This window comes from Aedes aegypti, chromosome 3 (genome assembly GCF_002204515.2).
Source record: "Aedes aegypti strain LVP_AGWG chromosome 3, AaegL5.0 Primary Assembly, whole genome shotgun sequence".
NCBI classification, from domain to species: Eukaryota; Metazoa; Arthropoda; class Insecta; order Diptera; family Culicidae; genus Aedes; species Aedes aegypti.
In genome coordinates, this window is record NC_035109.1 from 133501141 (window position 1) to 133517592 (window position 16452).

Consider the following 16452-nt stretch of genomic DNA (forward strand, 5'->3'; position numbering starts at 1 on the left):
CCAGGGAAAACAAAGAAATTTCCATTACGAAAAGATCCTGGACCGGGAATCGAACCCAGACACCATCAGCATGGCTTTGCTTTGTAGCCGCGGACTCTAACCATTATGTCACGCTAAATTTCAACTTTTTTGACCCCCTCCCCCCCTTTGTCACGTTCTCTGTATGAGCCATCCGAAAATTTTGTAAGGCTTGTCACGCACCCCCAACCCCCCCCTTGGAGCGTGACGTAATTTGTGCATTATCCCTAAGGAAGGCCCTTGAGAATGATGAGTTCGAAATCCATTAATTGGGGACCTTTCTGTGTTGTAAATTTTCTTGACTTCCCAAGGTATAGCTTTGTGCTTGCCACCCGATAAATAAATGCAAAAATGATCAGTTGGCAAAGAAAGCTTTCAGTTAATTATTGTGGAAGTGGTCTTAAAATACTAAATTGGGAGGTAGTCATTGTCCCTGTAGGAACGTAGCGCCAAGGAAGAATAATAGTACTGTGTCGCTATTTCTGTAACAACCGATCTCGAATGATGTAAAACCACTAATATTTCCTTTCGAAAGTTACAAACTTTGACCTTGACCGAATTGGTTGCCCCCGACAATCATCCGACCGACCATTACATTCTGTACAATAACCCTCAACTTTTTACAGTTGCTCGAATTTGGAAATCAATTCACACCTCGAAGCTTACAGCCGTTCAACAACAGTCACGCATAGATACACGACCGTCCAACATGAACTGCAAATTGTGAAATTCAACACCGATCGCAATTAGAGCTCAACCTGCGTCACTTGCATGCCGATAGCCAGCCACTATTCTACATTCACTTTTCGAGGTCATGGGTCACCTGGGCAGGTGAAAACGTCGAGCACTGACTCACAATCCGGCCAGCTTCCATGGAAACTTTATCAAACTCACCGAAATCTACTTCCTCAAAGTATAGGACTGCTTCCCGAACGAACTTTTGAACGGCAAAACTGTGACAGATTACGTGACTCAATCAACTGTTGCTAAGGCACTTTTGGCTGGATTCACTTCTCCGGATTGCTGCTGGCGGTTCGAGTGTTTGAATGGAACTGACTCGGATGGAATCGAGCAGAGAAAAAACTTGATCTTCGATTTCTTTATCGCTACACGCGACGTGATGCCGTTGCCTGTGTGTATGAGTCGAGGTTCCAGATCCACTCGGATCGGACGGATTCAAGTAGATAGGTAAAGACAGTCAAGTGCTTAACGTGCTACTCTGTCGAAACTGGATAGTCACCTAGCGAAGTGGGTACGGCGATGACAACGACTGTTGATTAGAGTGGCAATTTTTACGACAAACACCAACCACGAGCACGAGCATGATTTCAACCGTGTGCAATCCCCCTGCGGTTTGAGTATTCCACCACATTAAAAGAGTTCAATACTTATCGTTGCCGAGGGGTAATGTCCGCGGCTACAAAGCAAAGCTATGCTGAAGGTGTCCAGGTTCGATTCCCGGTCGGTTAAGAATCTTTTCATAAGGGAATGTCTTTGACTTCCCTGGGTATAAAGTACAATCGTGCCTCTGCCACTCGATTTACGAATGCAAAAGGCAACTGTTGAAGTGTTGAACACTTAGAAATTGAGAAGCGGGCTCTGTTCCAGGGGGGACGTAATGTCCCAAGGAGAAGAACAAGCAGACTTATCGCGGACCTGAGCCATATTTGGAAATTGGTAATTTGATACGATTTTTTTTGGCATGTAGGGTTTCTCTTATCGCATCGCTGACCAGAATCGTGTTTTGCTACACGCATAGAGGATAGGAGTTCAGTTGTGGGTTAGCACAGGAAATCCTATATGGCTATCAATGTTCTTGCCGGCTGATTTCCTTATCATCGTTTGCGGTTTCAGGTACGTGCTTAGACAAAACCGACCAGGGCTGTAAAAAAGGTGTTGGAGCTTTTTAACGATATCAACAATGCATGTGTATAGGAAAAGAGAACACTTCGAAACACACACACACATTTCTGGCAAAATCAACGTACCTGGAGAAGGTGAACGGGTTAAATTGAAAATTTGTGCTGAGTAATCGTGATATGCAAAAGTTGTGTTTGCGAAATTTGTTGATGTTGTGACAATTATCAAGGTACAATGTTCCCTGTTACTAGTATGAGTTATTCATTTACGATGCTTTATCTCGACTAAATCGTACTGATTAACGGTAATGATTGCCAGGCCTAACATTGTAACAAGAATAGTGAATCACTAATCACTGATGTAAGCGGTGTATGAGTCGCTAAAAGGCTTCTCAGTGCTAACAAGCATCATAAGACAGTATCGTCAGCTTTTAGGTACTGTGGCTGACAAGATGATGCTAGACTTCTATGCTTTAGAATTTGTTAACGTCGTTACTACTACAAGATTTTCTTAAGGATCGCTTTTAAAATTACATTGGGGATTGAATTATTATCTTTCCATTAACCTCCTCACAAAGAATTTGACAAAGAATATCTCTGAGGACACACTTTATAAATTCATCAAGCTATTGCAGAAGACGTTTCTTCAAAAGCTCAGAGAATTACTTCGTAGATTACTCCTGGAAATTTGACAGATACCATCACCCCGAATGCCACTGGTGCGTAAAATTTGACTGTAAAAATTTCATCATATATTTTCCCTTCTTCCATGTTTAGCTTTTCTATCAAAATATCCTGTTGGCAACTTCTTTCTGAGACAAGTCTCGCGGAACATTACTAAAGGACCTATCTAACATTGAGAGGCTCTCTTTGTTTACTTTCTCTTTCATTAATAACTGAGTCACATTAACCTCTTCTGTTGCGTTTTTTGTATGAAACGCTAGTCAAGGGAATTGACTTTCGATCTATAGTGAAAAACTTCCTAAAATCATTATTATTCCACTGTTATAATCGAAAAAGAAAGAGAGAGGAGAGAATCTCTCATTTGTACATAGGTCCTTTAGTAATGTTCCGCGAGAAGTCCTGTTTCTCAGCTCAGTAAGCACTTTTACACACGCAGAAAAAACAAGCTAGTTTGAAACAACACAAAAATTGGTTGATATTCAACCAAAATTTTTGTTTGTTTTAAACCTACATTTGTTGTTTTTGAACCTAAACTTTGTTTAAAACAAACTATTTAGATTATTTGTTCCCAACTTATTTTTTTCCGATTGAACAACAATGATCAACGTTGTATCAAACTAATATATTAGTTGTTAGCAAATAAAAGTTTGTTTATTTTTACCTTAACGAATTTGATTTTAGAAACCCAACAATAAGATTGATTCAAACAACAACACACATCGAAACAAACTGATTGTTTGTTTGTAAAAACAACAACCTAAGAAGCCAGATTTTTAGATTATTTGCGAGCTCAAGTTCTGGCTCGAGAGTTAGCCATCTTTTCATTTCGTGTTGTGCCTGAAAGCAAACTGTCATGTAAAAATATAAAACCTACTTATAGAGTCATGCAACCAGAGCCTAAATATTATAAGATGCTGAATGTTCTATCGATAATTCAGGTAATAATTACTTTGCTATTATGATAAAAACAAGAATGAAGGGATAAACCAGAACGTAATTTCTATAATTTGTTTGTTTGTATCAAACTGCACCTCTTGTTTGTTTCTAACTAATTTTTGGTGGATTCAAACTAGAAACATGCTTCGTTTGTTTGTAGAACTGTCAATATCAAACATCCTACAAATTAGTTATTACTAACAAATGTTTGTTTATTTCAACTAAGACGATGTTGAATATTGAACGCAAACTGTTAGTTTATTTCAAACAACGCGATTAGTAGATTCAAATTGGTTTTACGTTTGTGCAAAATTCAACCTTAAGTTTTGGTTGAAACAAGCCAAAATCTATTTAAAATTACTATATTTTTTTATCCGTGCAGTTATTGACAGAGAGCTGACTGAGGGCGATATTCAAAGCTTAAAAGGTAATAGATGGCTCTTTTTCAGTGGTAGTAAAAACGAAATTCTGTAGCAAAGAAAGCGCCACGGAAGATGAACTAAACACAAAAATTATCTCTTCATGCTTGATTTGTAAGCACTACTTTTTCGATCCAGTTTCTTAATTGCATGTAATTTACATTTTCCATTATTTTCCATACGTGTTGACAGTTCTTAACTACAATTCTTCCATGCGCTTGTGTTGGAACTTTGAAAAATTTGAGAAACGAGCGTATAGATCGTTGCACGCCTGACATAACACCAAAACTCCATATAAAAAAATTCGACAATTCCAGCAGTGAATGTCAAATCCATATAAAAAAATCTAAACAATTCCAGCAGTGAATGTCAAAGAGCAGGATAGTCAATTGAGCGTGATGAAAGAGGGACAGAGAAGGAGAATTTTTCGTGACGTCACCATGCACTCTTCTATAGTGCGATCAGTGAGTGGAATACAAACATCGGTGTCGCCGGTCGACGGCGAGTGAGAGAAACCGAATGTTCGAAATATTGTTGTCTGTACTTTTTGCAGCTGACGCCAACTGTTACTATTTAAGAACGATGTAAACAGTCATTACCCTACTGACTAGTTTTGTATTTGTATTAAAAATCTTTTTCCAGAGATTTATTTATTTATTTGACGTCAAGCATTTTGTAGACTATTCTAAATTACATTGTGTTCTTAATATCTATGTGTTTATATATCATAAATTTGTTGAGTATACTCGATTCATAATACATTCCTTAGTTACTATTGTATTGTATATCAAAAAAGTATTTTTTAGAGTTTTGTTCGAGACATGTTAACATCAATCATTTCACAATACTGATTATATATATGTAGTCATCATCTGATTCAACAGACTAAATTTAGCGTAGTTCGTGCGATGATGACCTACTGTGAACAAGTAACGATTGCGCAAGTGACGAGTTGGAGTATAAAAATTCAGTTTTGAAAGTATATAAGCAGAATCAATGCGTTGTGAAACAATATCGTTAACAAAAGAAACCATAGCATAATCACGGCGCACTTTCAGTGATTTCATATTGATAAGCATGCATCGTGATTCATATGATGGTAGAGGAAGTACTGACCAGCCTAAATTACGTAGTGCGTATAATAAAAATTGCTTTTGTATCGATTCTATACGTTCTTCATGTTTTGTTTTGTGTAAGGTGACCAAACAATACTACAATATTCTAATATTGATCTTAAATATGCAACATAAAGTATTTTTAATGTGTAAGGATCACGGAAGTATTGGCCAAATTGTTTTATGAAATTGAACATATTTCCTGCTCTATGAATTATTGCATTATAGTGATCTACAAATGATAGTTTTGAGTCTAAAATAACTCCTAAGAGTCTTATTTTATCACATTTTTTTACATTTTCGTTTCCTAAAACAATAGAAATATTTGGTGTGATTCGTTTTCTGCTATAACTTATGAGGTTACATTTTTTTATATTCAATTCCAATAAACTTTTGCAGCGTGTAGAAAATTTGTATCTCATTCCTAAAAACATTATGATCGTCATCATTCTTTATTTCTTCAAATAGCTTCATGTCGTCAGCATGTATAAGGACCCTCAGTTTGTTTAGAATATAAGAAACGTCATTAACATATAAAATAAAAAGAAGAGGGCCTAAGTGTGAGCCTTGAGGTACTCCAGATGTAACATGTATTGGAGTCGATCTTTTCCCATTGAATTTTACTATTTGCTTACTATTTGCGTCGTTTAAATAGGACTTGATCCACTTAAGGCTCAAGAATCCATCATTCAATCATCAGCAATCATCAAAAACGAAAAACCAGTTTTTTCGTTCAAATTTAAAGTAATCCTTACAAAAATCTATCATTGCAATCTAGATAGCAAGGGTAATGGAATGATAGATTTTCTTGAACATTGCTTAAATTTTGACTAAAAAAACTGGTTTTGAAAATTTGTGAAACGATCAGGGATTGAATCCTGAGAAAATTGAGAGAATCTCTCACGTATCGCTCTCTGTAACTATCATAACATGCTGCACATTATGAGAGACTGTTTAGCGTATACTGCTACAAGTTTGATCAGATTGGGGGGATAGTAGTGCATGATAAAACCCCTCTAAACATGCTCCAAGCCTGGGGGACACTGTTGTTATTGGAAGTTCGTGGATTGTTTATCGTGCCAGTAAAGAAAAACACCTATCCCCAACGGTAAACAAGCGAGAAAAATGGATTTTATCATCGCTCTCTCGTTGGGGCTCCCATTTATCAGACTTGTTACACCTTGCGATACAATGACGATCGTGGACCGCAACAGATGGGATGTTTTTCTTTGCTTGCTTTGATCGTGCTTCATTCTCAAATGAGAGCGAATTCTGCAACGCCTGGAAACGATGATGGTTATTTTCCTCTTAAACTACTTTAATGATAGGCTTACGGCAATGCAGCTGCTTTATACACTACCCACCATAAGTATGTAATCGCGTATTGCAACACTCATACTGAATATTGCAGCATCTTTAAAAGTTTAGCATCACCTAAAATGAATATTATCTCATGATTCTGAAGTGCTATATCGATGTATTTTTGAGATCCTCCTAAAAAACACGTCTTTAAGCCCCTGCGATTTTTTATTTTTGTTGAAAAAACTTTTATCACTAGATTTTGGGTGATGCTAAACTTAAAAGTGCTGCAATACTCATTATTGCAACGATTCCATACTTATGGTGGGCAGTGTTGCTCAGACTCACTTCCCCGAAAATAACCTTTTCCGAACTATGAAGCCACGTAGTAGTAACCATGCTCTATCCTCCTAAGATAGAGAAGCAGATGGTTAAGCTTGAGTACTGCACACAAAATCGATCAATTTTGATCCCAGAGAGCCACAATTCAAGTTTCGGTGAAATGAAATGAGTGAGAGAATGAGTGCGAATCATTTCACCGAAACTTGAATTGCGGCCCACCGAGATCGAAACTGTCGGATTCCATGTGCAACACTCAAGCCCAGCCACCTCCCCCTCCATCTCAGGAATACAACGCACAGTTATAACAGTTCATGGCTTCACAATTTGAATTTCGGGGAAATGAGTCTGGTCAACACTGATGGTGGGTATTGTATAAGCAATGATATAATGCTCCATGGTTACTTGGATGGTCACTGACAAGAAGCCCAAATTACGGTGAACGCGCATCTATTCAGCAAGAGCAACTTGAGGGTTATGGGTAGACATCCCTGGACATAAACTCCTTAAGAGGAAAATAACCATCATCGTTTCCAGGCGTTGCAGAATTCGCTCTCATTTGAGAATGAAGCACGATCAAAGCAAGCAAAGAAAAACATCCCATCTGTTGCGGTCCACGATCGTCATTGTATCGCAAGGTGTAACAAGTCTGATAAATGGGAGCCCCAACGAGAGAGCGATGATAAAATCCATTTTTCTCGCTTGTTTACCGTTGGGGATAGGTGTTTTTCTTTACTGGCACGATAAACAATCCACGAACTTCCAATAACAACAGTGTCCCCCAGGCTTGGAGCATGTTTAGAGGGGTTTTATCATGCACTACTATCCCCCCAATCTGATCAAACTTGTAGCAGTATACGCTAAACAGTCTCTCATAATGTGCAGCATGTTATGATAGTTACAGAGAGCGATACGTGAGAGATTCTCTCAATTTTCTCAGGATTCAATCCCTGATCGTTTCACAAATTTTCAAAACCAGTTTTTTTAGTCAAAATTTAAGCAATGTTCAAGAAAATCTATCATTCCATTACCCTTGCTATCTAGATTGCAATGATAGATTTTTGTAAGGATTACTTTAAATTTGAACGAAAAAACTGGTTTTTCGTTTTTGATGATTGCTGATGATTGAATGATGGATTCTTGAGCCTTAAAAGTGGAAAAGGGCCCTTATACAGTCGTTGTAATGCAATAACGTTGATAAAGCAATGATGCTATTCATAAAGAGATGTTAGTGCATTGATACATTTGTAATGTTGCGATAATGCTTTATTGCCTGACAGCTCTTGAAATTTGTGGAATAAAAGCAATGTTGCATCAATATTGTTGATATGTAGTAGAATTCGTGCAATGTTGTAATGCTTGTGGTTACTTGGACATATTTAATTTTTTTTTTCAACGATTTTTTTCCTTTCCTATGAACAATGGCTGTGCCATAGAATCACGTTGTTACAGTGATTGTTCACGTCATAGGTACTAGTATTTTATCAGAAATTTGCCTTTCTTTCTTAAATAGGCTGCTCTTTCATGTTGTCATTGGAAAAGCGAGTCACTAATGTTTTCATATGAAACAGCTATTTTTTTGAAAGCAGGATATCTTTACTGATTTCATTGAAGTTACGGCTCTAGTAAGAATCTATTATTTGTCAAAACTAAAAAAAAAACAGTTTTTTTTTCTGACAAATCAAGAAAACCAAGAACATTCGTGTATCATAATTGACAAAATGAAGAAACGGACGCTGTGTCTGTTCGGGAGAAAACTTGCTAAATCAGATCAGTCAGGTCTCTAATGGAACTGCTCATCACTCTTCTACCATCATCATTTCTTCATTGTCTTGAAACAAACAGATCTAATTTCTGTGGATATCTTATCGAAATTTAGCTGAATCATCTCATAAACCAACGAAAGTTTTTATAGTAGCGGAACAATTGCCTATCAGGTTGGTCTTCAATCGGATCCCGTAGAACAACACTTGCAGGGATAATATCTGGGTGATCATCCACTACCATCATTTAAATCTTATGAAAGATCCTAGTGCCAATAGACTGACATCTGAAATTGCTAGTGGAGAAAGTGGGTTGCAAGGTAAAAGAAGACTTTACTCCATCGTAATTTTGCGCATATTAGATAAGTATAATATACTTTTCATAATAAATTCACCCTTCTTTTTTAAATAGGCTCTGAAGAGTATTGCATTCTATCTGTGTGAATTTTACGAAAAAAGGTAAGAAATCGGTGCAAAGATTGCACATTTTTTTGTTCAATGTCAAGCTTAGATATTGATGCAAAGCCTAGCCGTCGCACCAGCATGATAAAAATTAGTGGTGCGTGACTTGTGCGGCACCCACTATGAGCAATGACCCTGGGATACCGTACATTTTAGCAAAATTAGTTCATTTTTTTCTGGTGAAGATGAAACGAAGCCAAAACTCAAACCCTCAAGAGCACAAATCTAGAGAATCAGACAGTGGCTCAAGTTGAAAACTTGATCAATTGATTACCACCAGCAACTGAGTAATCAACTACGTGCTCAGCCCGATTCGCTGTCCGACTGTCCAGACCTGTGCTCCTAAAAATTTGAGGTCCGGCTTCGATGAATCTTCTACTTGGGCTTTAACGAAGCACTGTCCAGCAGAACGTATGCAGAATAAACCGACTTATTTCCGCTATAGACATCTTTTTCAAAAACTGCATCAGCCGAATCTAATAATTTGCGGTGACGATAAAAACGTGACAGATTAATTTTCAACACATCCGTTCGCGTGCGCTGCCTACTGCGATCTCGATTACGGTACTTATATTATTGGAATGTACAAAAACTAAAACTAATTTTGAATTTCCCTACGATCCCTAATCCGAAAATTTTTGCACCAATAATAGTAACATTGTCTAAATAATGATAATATGTTTTAGTATGGTTCCTATAATGGCGCATTCAATTGGATTCTACGTTACTAGCTTGAATGCCAGTAACAAAAGTGTCACATGCGGGCTAAGACATTTTTACATTTTTTTTGTTAAAACGTACAAGCAAAACTAAATATATTTTGGATAAATTGACAAGATTGTTGCTTTGTGTATCCTACTAAGTGTATCAGTAAGAATCTCTCTCAGTACCGTAATTTGGGGTGTGATCAATGGGGAGAAGTTGACCATTCCCGTACCCACATATTAAGTCTGTCAAAAGAGATATAATTTGGTTGAAATTAACAAAATTCGCGCTAAATGAGTAACGAAGTCTGTTACAACTCTGTTGTTATCTACTGGTCGGGTACACCATTCAAATAAACTGTCTCGCAAATTCGTTTCCATAAAAAAGTCCTTTTCGTGAACAGATTGCCAATACCAAAGAAAATTGTCTACCCCATTTAAGATAATCTGGTTGTGTTTTGTTCAAGATAACGTCAGACTTAAGCATAGGAATTGTTGAACATTGTGATCATTATTCTATATCAGAATCATGTCAAGGGTGTTATTAGAATCCGACTATGAATTTTGCAACAATGGCACCCATCATTATTTGAAAATCCTGCCTATGGTTATGTAATAATCCCGCGTGACATTTTGCGTAAGAATTATTTCTGTGCTACCCTTATCCAACCCTTTGCACCCGGTCAGAAATCCAACAAGCATGTGGAGAGTTTGCCCATAATTTGATTTTGAGGATTCTGAGAAATCCTGCTAATAATTTTGTGAGAATCTTTCACAAGTTTTCAGTTTAATGAAAGTACAGGCTTTTGTAAATATCAAGCCTTTGCAGTGATGTTCTGTTCGACTTATTTAGCATTTTCGCAGCATATTTTGTTTAAGCTTGTTTGAAGTTCAGTTTTTCTTATCTAGTAGTGAAGATAGTCATGTAATCTTAGTAAAATTGTTCTAATTTTTAAAAAAAGTTTGATTTATCATTATGAACATCAAATTCATTCTTACAAGCTAGATTTATGAGTAGAATAATTTTAACACTTCTTCTTCATCTTCTTGGCATTAACGTCCTCACTGGACAGAGCCTGCTTCTCAGCTTATGTCGAATTCGTTTTTGAACCTAGGTTGGAACTGGCGCAACCCGTTCTGAATCACAGTTTCAACCCCAACCCGATTCAGGTTCGACAAACTACAATTTACTTGACATTGGTTTGTTTATGTGTTGATCACCGACCCAGTTCCTAAAAACGAAAACGACATTAGTGTTCTTATGAGCACTTCCACAGTTATTAACTGAGAGCTTTCTTTGCCAAAGTTGCTATTTTTCGCATTCGTATATCATGTGGCAGGTACGATTATACTCTATGCTCAGGAAAGTCAAGGAAATTTCCATTACGAAAATATCCTGGACCGACAGGGAATTGAACCCAGACACCTTCAGCATGGCTTTGCTTTGTAGCCGCGGACGCTAACCACTCGGCTAAGGAAGGCCCCTTTTATTTTAACACTTGTTAACTCCAAAAAAAGGTGCTAAATTTTGCAAGTGAACTTAGAAGAATTTAACCATACTGAAATATAAGCAAGAAACTCAATCAAAAGTTTAAGTTATGAGTCTTGGTCACCACCAGCGAGTGACCAGTGAGTTAAATGTTAAACGGTTGTCTGGTTCCTGGGTGTCGACTCAATTTTGAGAATAAAAGTCTCTGACTTTCCCTGACCTTCCAGTCGTTTTCCATAAACATTACAGACCTCTGAATTGAACCGAAATGAGTAGGATTTGTACAAGAAGATACATATCCGACGATTTGCATGATGTATAGTTTATGTTATAGGTCGTATGAAGCAACTGAAATACATCTGTCACATAACATTCTTGAGCGTTTCTTTATTGAACTACCTCAGATATAATTTCAGGCATCAACAAAAAATTTTGACACCTTTTTGATTTTAACTTTTTTTTTTAAATAAAACACAACGTCATTACGATCATCCACCATGCTTTTTTGAGGAAGAAAGTTATCCTGAAATTTGACTATTTTTTTCCAGGAAAAATTCTAGCCATTGGCATTTTCCCAAAAATTATAACCATTTCATGAAGTGCTTCAATTTTCTTTTGAAATTCTTAACATATTTTTGCAGATATTCCTTCAATAATTCTCAATGAACTTTTCTAAGATTTCTTCTAGAAACTCCTCAGCTCCAGGATTCTCTTAAAATTGTAAGAGAATTTCTTTCAGTGTTGAATTTCTCCAAGAATAGCATTTGCAATTTGTAAGATTATTTCAGGAATACTTTTAAGGATATTTTTTAGCATCACGTAGATTTTTTCGGGAAATATTTTCATTTTTCTTACAATACTTTCAATAATTCAAAAATTTAGCTAATATTTTAGGAATCCGATATAAATTACACCTTGGTTTTCTTCCCGAGGAGTTTATATAAATATTCTTAACTACATAGGTATTGAATATTACGCTAATAAGTGTTCTGATTTTTCCATTGAATTTGTCGTGTCTCCAGCAATGGTCCTAGTAACTCCTTTACAAATTCTTCTGTGAGTATCTCCAAATAATCTTACAAAATGTCAATAGATTATCAAGCAGATTATTTCAAAAAATATTCCTGAAGTTCTGCTTTTCAATGAAGTTATGGATTAAAAAAACAAGGAATTTTAAGAGGCATCCTCAGAATTTCTTGGGTATGTTCTTAGAAAAAAAATGAACACACCTATAAGAAAATTCCAGATCAAAATCCTGAAGAAAGGCGGTTTTATCTGAAAAAATTGTTTTCAGATACAATCTGAAAAAAATAATCAGGAAATATCCTGTCAACAGCCTTACTTTTGAAACATACGAACTTTCGACAAAATTTTAGATTTTTCATTCATTTTCTTTTGCTTCTCATGCTTTAACTTTACATCAAATATAAAAAAAGTGAAACTGACCAAATATTCAACTGAAAAATGTACCGTAATCAAGGGCACAAACCTAGAAAACCTAACAGTGTTCAGAGCTGAAACATTGATCGATTGATCACCACCAGCGAGTAATCGATCTCTTTCTATAATAAAATGATTGTTTAATTCACCAGATTTGTACACTTTAAATTTTGAGATGCTTTTTTATCTTCACTTAAATACAATAATCCTTATTGGTTCTTCTCTATACATAATTTCACCAGTTTTACTTGTATATTTTACGCAAACTTGGCGCGAAACTAGGCAATGAGATAATTTAGGAATCCTTACAAGGGAAGGTCACGATGGTGTTACATGGGGTTTTAAACCGGACTATTTTTGTTAGATTCTACATGTCGAAATATGAAAAACCCCAAAGCCTTTCGGGTGATGGACCAGTGGTGTAGCCAGGAGGGGCATTAAAAGGGACAATTTTGTACGTATATTATATTATTAAACTAATTGGAAATTTGACAAACATATTTTTTTAGTAATTATTGTGATGGTAGAGAACATATGATATTCGTACAAAATCGACCCTTTCTGAACCCCTCTTGGCTACACCACTAGTCCATCACCCGAAAGGCTTTGGGGTTTTTCATATTTCGCCATGTAGAATGTCATGCAAGTTGGCGCTGAATTGACATCTGTTACGTGCTCCATGTAATGAAAACAAACAATATTTTTGTACTAAATACATTTCGTATCATTGTATCTTTAACTTTCTAGAAGCATACCCCTCTGATAATTTTTTCCTAAATGAGTTGTGACGAAAGGATTCTCATTTACCTTTATACCGTATTGAATGTAAACATTATGATTATTAACCATTATATTGCTGACTGATCGATAACAGCCAATCAACTCGCTAGATATTGTGGTATTGCTATTTTCCCTGACCTCCCCCCTCATCTTAAACCTGTTTTATTATGCAGTCGACTCTCCACATCTCGATATCGAAGGAACCTTCCAGAAAGGGAGAGATCGAAACATAGAACAATTTTTCAATGAATACTAGATTAAAAACCACTCCGTTATCAGGAAAATTAAAAACAATCGAAAATCATTTCGTCTTCGCAAATTGCTTTGATTCCCAAAAATCTAGTCTAGTAATCTTTGATACTGGGCATATCGACATACGGTGAGAAAATTGGGAATGAAATTATCGATTTTTAAAATTCAAGCTAGTTTTATGAAAATTCAATTGATATTTCATAGAAAATAAATTTCGTACATTGTAAAATATATTGATTTTGTTTAAAACAAGTTGACAATATCCTAAGGCGCCATCCACAAATTACGTAACGCTGTAGGGGGAGGGGGGAGTAGGCTCAAGCGTTACGACTCATACAAAAACTTGAAATTTTTCATACAAAAAGCGTTACGGACGGGGGGGAGAGGTCGAAAATTCTAAATTTTAGCGTTACGTAATAAATGGATGCCGCCTTACTCCTATGGATAATCAAACATAAGGTTGTGATATAGTGATCAATTCGCCCTCGGTTTACGGTGCAGAGTCAAAATTATAAAACAAAATAATTGTTTTTGATAAATAACACAAAGTCATTATTTACTACAAAACATATCCAAACTCACTACTTCCATATCGTATCGAACAGTCCAATTTCAATATGAAACAACTAACAAAGCAAAATCTTAGTTGTTTCACCCAAAGTATTGTGTACTAATCTTTGCCTTAAACTTGTAGCAAAAACCAGAACAGGGGCAAAACAAAATTGCTTCTACAATATTTTCCAAAGTTTTGCTGTTGTTGAAATTCTACATATGAAATTATTAGACGCTCAGCAGTTCAAATTTCTGCAAAAATGTGTCATTTCGTTCGGTTTTTAATTAGGTATACTAAAAAATCTACTGTTTTCAAGCTATCCAATGGTGTTTTAGGTGATTGTTTTACTGGCTTCCATACAATTTGTCAACAAGTCGATTTAATCAAAACTAAGTTTCCGTCACTTACACCCCTTTTCTTCTAACCCCCTCAATTGTTAACATATAGTTTTATGAATTGAATTTAAATTTCAAATTTATGCGTATCTACGTAGTATCTCTTCTAGGTTTAGGGTGAATCACTAAGGTGTTGTATGGATTTTCCTTCGATATCTGCTAGAAACCTGTTGGCTGTAAGAAAAGCCAAAACAAAAAAAAAAATCCTCCGTCAAAACAAAACTAATTAATTTGTTAGAGTGGCTTAAAACCAGAAAAAAGGTGATTTTCCCATACATCAAGGCGGATTGCCACCATGCAATCCGGCTCGAACCGGATCAGTGGTTTTATTTCTATCGCGCCAGTTCACACTGAAGCAGTGGGGCCCGATATCGCGCTATCCACCACAAACACCACCATGGGAGGTATGGAGATCCGCCATACGACAGTTTGTTGTATGTAGGTAGACATGCTATGTATGCACTGTTGAAGCTATTATCGTGTCGAGGCTGACTGTCTGTCGCCTTGACTGTCTCCGAGAATGGCTTCAAAGGGGGAGATGTAGCGAATCCTGTTTTGTTTAGAATGACTCTCGACAAAGTTCCAATAGTTCAAGGTTCATGTCTTTGAAGTCTGTAATTTTCCAGTTAGAATTAGAACGTCTTTCAGACGGTTATAGTTATTCTAAATAATTCACTTCACTTGCTATATGGATGTTATATGGATATAAAATTGCAAGAAATCCTCATGCACACTGACATGTGATCGAACAAATTATGCAATCTGAGAACTTCAGCCACTTGCTCTTTTGGGAGTGGTTCTTTGATTGATTATAATATCTACTTCACTTTCAAATAGATCAAAATAAAGTAAAAAAAAAAATCGGTATCACATCTACTTATTTTTTGTCTTATTGCATAACTATTCGGATAACTTTCTCTTCGGACTCCTTTCGAAGGAGCGAAACGTCCATTAGGCAATCTTAGCTCTGAGTCCATATTGTATCGAGCCAAAGAAGAAAATTGTTCCATAGGTACTCACCGTTGGAATCTTTCCCAGTCAGTCCAGCTGTTTGGTATCACTTTGCGAATGGTAGGAAATTCACGAAAATATAGCCAAAAATTCACTACTAGTCACGAACGTACGGTCGATTGCACGGTCACGGTTCTAATATCGGGATCACTGAGAAGGGGATAGACGATTAAACTCGATTTCGATGGCTATGGCCACTGGCCAGTAGTTGTGTGTGTGAGAGAGCGTGTGTTCGTCCCGAACGATGACAGCTGGTGTGACTGTGATGTCACTTCACGCTTGTGGGTTGTGTGCGCGTCAAGTTCTGGTGAGATGACGTTTGCGGTTCCTGGCGTACTGCGCTAAAATAATTTAAAATTGTTTTATTATAGATTGGAGCAATTACATGATTGCACAATGGACCAATGCACGCGTTCACTCGTTGACGTTTGAGCAGTGCCGTGTTATTTACGTGACCATGGAAACAAGTGAATTCGGCACCGCTCAAACGTCAAATTAGTGAACTCGTGCATTGGTCCATGGACCGATGCACGAGTTCACTATTTGACGTTTGAGCGGTGCCGTGTTATTTACGTGACCATAGCAACGAGTGAATTCGGCACCGCTCAAACGTCAAATAAATGAACACGTGCATAGGTCCATAAGAATTAAAACTTCAAAGTCGAAATACAAAACTCACTTGACATGATACAAACTAGTGATCCTATATAGAGAGATACGCGGAAGTAAAATGGAAATATTTGGCAACAGACCAGCAGTGCTGATTTTTCTCGGCGTCGAGAACAATATTGTAACACGGACATGACTTCCTCATCGCTAAAAATATTATTTTGTTTCGTTATAGATCTTTGAGCTACACATTCAAACTAATAAACAGCCCATAAAATCAACAACTAAAAATCGCATTGAAAAAAATTTAAAAAAGAAAAATATT

The 16452-nt window shown here is 36.6% G+C and overlaps 1 protein-coding gene across 2 annotated transcripts in view; it reads right to left on the reverse strand.

The window, feature by feature from the left end:
- Window positions 1-15828, reverse strand: part of LOC5569629 (5-aminolevulinate synthase, nonspecific, mitochondrial) — a 28600-nt gene extending 12772 nt beyond the window's left edge. The window contains exon 1 of one of the 2 annotated variants that reach the window (XM_021854809.1): window positions 15528-15828. The gene's annotated coding sequence lies outside the window, so the exon portion shown is untranslated. Of the gene's footprint in view, window positions 1-912; window positions 1259-15527 lie in introns of those variants that run through there. The other variant, XM_001658603.2, reaches the window with a different exon arrangement.
- Window positions 15829-16452: the final 624 nt, after the last annotated feature.